The following is a 5127-nucleotide window of genomic DNA, read 5'->3' as shown; positions in this document are numbered from 1 at the left end:
TGCACTCCAGCCTGGGTAACAAGAGCGAAACTCCGACTCAAAAAAAAAAAAAAAAAAAAAAGTAGAAAAGAAAACCCCTATTTAGGTTTTTGGCCACTGTTCAGCTGAAAACAATATGATATAGTGTATAACCATGAATAAGTAAGTCTTCCCTGCTCTGTCTGTTAAGTTGTTGTGAAATTTGAAATAAAATGCAAAATAAAATTTTAAAGTTGGATGCAGTGGCTCATGCCTGTAATCTCAGCACTTTGAGAGGCTAAGGCAAGAAGATTGCTTGAGCCCAGGAGTTTGAGGCTATAGTGAGCTATGATCGTGCCACTGCACTCCAGCCTGACAGAGCAAGGCCCTGTCTCTAAAAAAAAAAAGACAAATAAATAAATCATTTTGACAATATATTATGATTATATAAGTACTGTTTACTGGAGAGCCAAGGATAAATGGATCCACAAAGAAGAACATGTAACTCCATATCACTAAACATGGGCCATGTAGAGAAAGAAGTTAAATTGTTTTAGAATTTGTCTAGCAGATTTTCTGCTTTTCACCAGAAAACCCATACAAAAATAGAAATAAAAGAAAGAAGAATATTCTCTTCTGAGACTTGCTCAGAATCAGGTCACATTTTAGTTTGCTTACTATTTGGACTATGATTTCCCTGCAGGAATTTTTTGGTTTTTCCTGATATTTCAATTGTCTTTTTTTCCCCCTGTATGGGCACACGGGTATATATGTCTTCTCTACTCTATCACTAAGATCACTCCTTTTTCTTTTCTTTTCTTTTTTGGAGACTGAGTCTCACTCTGTTGGTCGCTTAGGCTGGAGTGCAGTGGCACAATCTCGGCTCACTGCAACCTCTGCCTCCTGGATTCAAACAATTCTCCCAGTCTCCCAAGTAGCTGGGATTACAGGCATCCGCCACCACGCCCAGATAAATTTTTGTACTTTAGTAGAGATGGGGTTTCACTATGTTGCCCAGGCTAGTCTCGAACTCCTGACCTCGTGATCTGCCTGCCTCAGCCTCCCAAAGTGCTGGTATTACAGGCGTGAGTCACCGTGCCCAGCCGATCATTTCATTTTTAATCATGCTATTTGTCAAGTGATCTAATATTCACTGACCTGTTTCCTGTTCTGCTATACAATTGCTATTCTGGAATATATTTTCATTGCTCTCCTAGTTTAGAACCATTGCTTCTTGGATTCCCCTATCATTCTCTATCTTGGACTCCTTTTCATTTTGCTGGAGTATATCCTCAAGCAATTTTTTACCAAAAGGATGAGTTGGGAGAAACTTTAGAGTCCCTTAATGTCAGAAAGTATCTTTATTTTTCTCTCATGACTTACTGACAGTTTGATAGGATATCAAAGTTTAAGTTCAACATCATTTTCTCTTAGCACTTTTGAAGGCATTGCTCCACTGTCTTCTAAGAGTCAGTGTTGCTGTTGTGAACACCAACATGACCTGCCTTTTATTTCTCACTGAAAGCTTTTGGGTGTTTAACTTATACTTGGTACTCTAAGATACCTAGTATGGGTCCAAATTTGAATTTTATTTTTTTTTTTCATTCAAACTGCTCTATGTTTGCAAGGCCTTTTCATTCTGAAGACTGACTTTTTTTCTGCCCTAAAGTCTTGGAAAACTATTATTTCTTTAATAATTTTCACCCCTCCATTCCATTTTCTCCTCTAAAACTCCTGTTAGTGGTCACTGGTTTTCCTGGATCAATCCTCTGCGTCTCAAAATATTTTTCTAGTGTGCATTTATTTCTGTCTGTCTGTCTGTCTGCCTGTCTGTCTGTCTCTCTCACCTATTCAAGCTGAGACATTAGAAAAGTACTTTTTGTAGTACTTTCACTGATGTTTAAAAATTTTGTCAACTATACTTAAATACGTAAGAACTCCTTCCTCTTTGAATGTCTCTTTATCGTAATATTCTGTCTTTATTTTATGGAGTCATTTCTTGAATCTCTCTGATGAGTTAAAGGGTTTTAATTTCTTATCGTATTCTCTTTTTTGGAGGTCTAAACAAATATTTATTAAATTCCTATTATAAGTTAGATTTTATACTCTGACCTAGGGATAATATATTGTTAAGTTTTCCTTGAATTATTTCTGCTTCTTTGAGCTGAAAGTAGGCTCTTTGGGTAGGTGGACCTTGCTGACTGGCAAGCTTGTTTTTAGCATGCCCAGGTGGGGAGGTGGTAGACAAGTCTGGCCACCCCTTGGGGTCAAAACAAGAAGGGCCATCTTCTGTGGGATTGACCCTCCTCTGGAAATCCTGGCTCCTCCTAGACTGGCTGCTTGATTTCTTCATAGAAAATCTTGCAGTCTCAGCCTGGGGGAAAATGATGGGGCTGCCCAAGTAGTGGTATAGGGGTCAGTGTGACAATCACATGTCAGTTCTACATCCAGACCTTCCATCAGCTGCCATCCTGGTTTTTACTTCTCCTTCCTCTTCTGCTCTCTCGGACTCACCTCACTTCACCAAAAAAAACCAAAAAACAAAACAAAAACAAAAAAAAACAAGGCACACCAAAATATCCCACAGACTTCCGCATTTTTTGATTTGAGCTGTGGCTTTCTCTGCTCCCATTTACCCATAAATGTGATTTAACTCATTCCAGTATTCCAGAAATGGTAAAATCTCAGATCCCTTGATGTACTGTCCAAGCCATCTCCCCCAGCACAGCTCTTTTATTGGCTTTTGGTTCCCTCTTCATACTTTTTTAGTTTATTTCAATGGCTGTTCAGGAGGAGGAGCGGTAAATCCATGTGCTCAACCTCCCATCTTGAGCCAAAAGTCTGAGCCAGGTTTTTGATTGGTATGATTCTGAATCTTTACAAAAACTCTGCAGGATAGAGATTATTATCTCCAATCCACAGAAGGAAAACTGAGACTCAGAGAAGTGAGAGACCTCGTCCCAAGCTCAAGCATAACTAGCTGGTGGAGAAGCTTGAAGGCCATGAAGGAAGATGAGCCGGAGGGAAAGAAAAGCCACAGGGAGAAGTGGTCAGAGTGGCTACGTGTGGCCCTGAGGGATAACACTTGAGCATTGAGAGGAAACAGATTTTAGGTCAAGAAAAAGTAGAGCTTTCTCATGGCAGAGCTGCCTGGAGCAGGAAAGTGCTGTGTCAGGAGCCTAACATGTCATGGCTTGTGTTGCCTAAGGGACAACAGCAACCTCAGAGAGGCTGTGACCAACTCTGCACCTGCTTGGGCCATACCGGACTGGGATGGAGGCCAGAGGAGGGTGTGGTGAGGAGGGCAGGTGGCGCCCAGATCACAGGACAGGAAGGCAAGGTCCTCATGGGGGCTGTAGAGGGCGCTCCAGGCCCAAAGACAGGGGCAACAGGAGGCATCTGAGTTTTGAGGGCGGAGTTTCCCACCTCACTCTGGCTGCTGTGGGGGCCCAAGAGAGCCTAGAAAGGACCTGGACCCTTCAGGTATGGCTGCTGGGAGGACAAATCAGGAGAAGCTCTCCAAGGGCTCAGCAGGCCATGGGTGTAATGGATCTTAACAATCTGCAAATCACCCAGATTCACAGGGCGTGGGCTTTTAAAATAATTTGGCAATATTCTCCTCACCTGTGAAATGGAGATAATAATCTCTATCCTGCAGAGTTTTTGTAAAGATTCAAAATCATACCAATCAAAAGCCTGGCTCAGACTTTTGGCTCAAGATGGGAGGCTGAGCACATGGATTTACCTCTCCTCCTCCTGAACATCCATTGAAAGAAACTAATAAGTAAATTGAAGAACCATAAAAACATTCTTCCTGGCTGGGCACGGTGGCTCACACACATGTAATCCCAGCACTTTGGGAGGCTGAGGCAGGTGGATCTTGAGGTCAGGAGTTCGAGACCAGCCTGGCCAATATGGTGAAAGCCCCGTCTCTACTAAAAATACAAAAATTAGCTGAGTGGGGTGGTGCGAGCTTGTAGTCCCGGCTACTTGGAAGCCTGAGGCAGAAGAATTGCTTGAACCCAGGAGGTAGAGGTTGCAGTGAGCCAAGGTCATGCCACTGCACTCCAGCCTGGGCAACAGAGTGAGACCTTGTCTAAAAACAAAAAACAAAAAATGGCTGGGCACGGTGGCTCACGCTTGTAATCCCAAACTTTGGGAGGCTGAGGGGGGTGGATCACGAGGTCGGGAGTTTGAGACCAGCCTGGCCAACATGGTGAAACATCATCTCTACTGAAAATACAAAAATTAGCCAGACGCAGTGGCAGGTACCTGTAATCCCAGCTACTCAGGAGGCTAAGGCAGGAGAATCACTTGAACCCAGGAGGTGGAGGTTGCAGTGAACTGAGATCATGCCGCACTCTAGTTTGGGCAACAGAGGAAGACTGTCTCAGAAAAAAAAAAAAAAAAAAAAAAAAAAAAATAAAAAAAAAAAAAAAAAAAAAAAAAAAAAAAGCAAAAACACAGAAAACGGTTATAGCAAAACCTAAACAGATAACAGGCCATAAATTAATTATGCAGTAGTTTCCCAAAAAGAAGCCACATAGAATACAAAATACTGAAATGAAATATACTAAAATGTTAACAGGGATTGTGTTGAGATCACAGTAAAAGATCATTTTTTCTGTGAAAGATAGAATTTCCCAAAATTTACCAAAGTAGTACGTTTTAAAATAAATACATTCTGAAAAGGAAAAAAAAAAATAGCATGTATCCTTTGAGCCAGAAATTTTACTTTAAGAAATGTTGTATGGAAAAGGGAAAAAAATCATGAATTATACACATACAAATGCTCCCAAGATGTTTATCACGGCATGAATTATAATAGTGAAGATTTGGAAACAATCAAATTGTCTCAAAGTAGGGTACTGGGTAAGTGAATTATGGAATGAATCTATTAAAATTGTAGAAGTGAAATTCATGTCATTGATGTTCACAATCTACTGATATGCAAGGAAGAAAGTCATTTATAAATCAGCATGTACTGTGGGCTTCTAATTTTATATTTAAGGGAATTATATATGTACTTTTCATTTTTTCCAGAATTTTCTACAATCAACAAAGAAGGAAGAGGAACTGGGGAGAAGAGCTAGACCCAGGTGGGGAACTAGACCCAGGTGGAGACCCAGGTGTTTTTAAAATCTGAGGCACAGATGGGATGAATTATTA

At 41.0% G+C, this 5127-nt stretch overlaps 1 non-coding gene across 1 annotated transcript; it reads left to right on the top strand.

The window, feature by feature from the left end:
- Nucleotides 1–495: 495 nt before the first annotated feature.
- Nucleotides 496–557, top strand: LOC119467505. The gene has a single exon (XR_005196047.1). It is a non-coding gene; the product is annotated as a U7 small nuclear RNA (small nuclear RNA).
- Nucleotides 558–5127: the final 4570 nt, after the last annotated feature.

This window comes from Cebus imitator, unplaced genomic scaffold (assembly GCF_001604975.1).
Source record: "Cebus imitator isolate Cc_AM_T3 unplaced genomic scaffold, Cebus_imitator-1.0 Scaffold297, whole genome shotgun sequence".
In the NCBI taxonomy this organism is placed as follows: domain Eukaryota; kingdom Metazoa; phylum Chordata; class Mammalia; order Primates; family Cebidae; genus Cebus; species Cebus imitator.
This window is presented reverse-complemented; position numbering and strand designations above follow the sequence as displayed.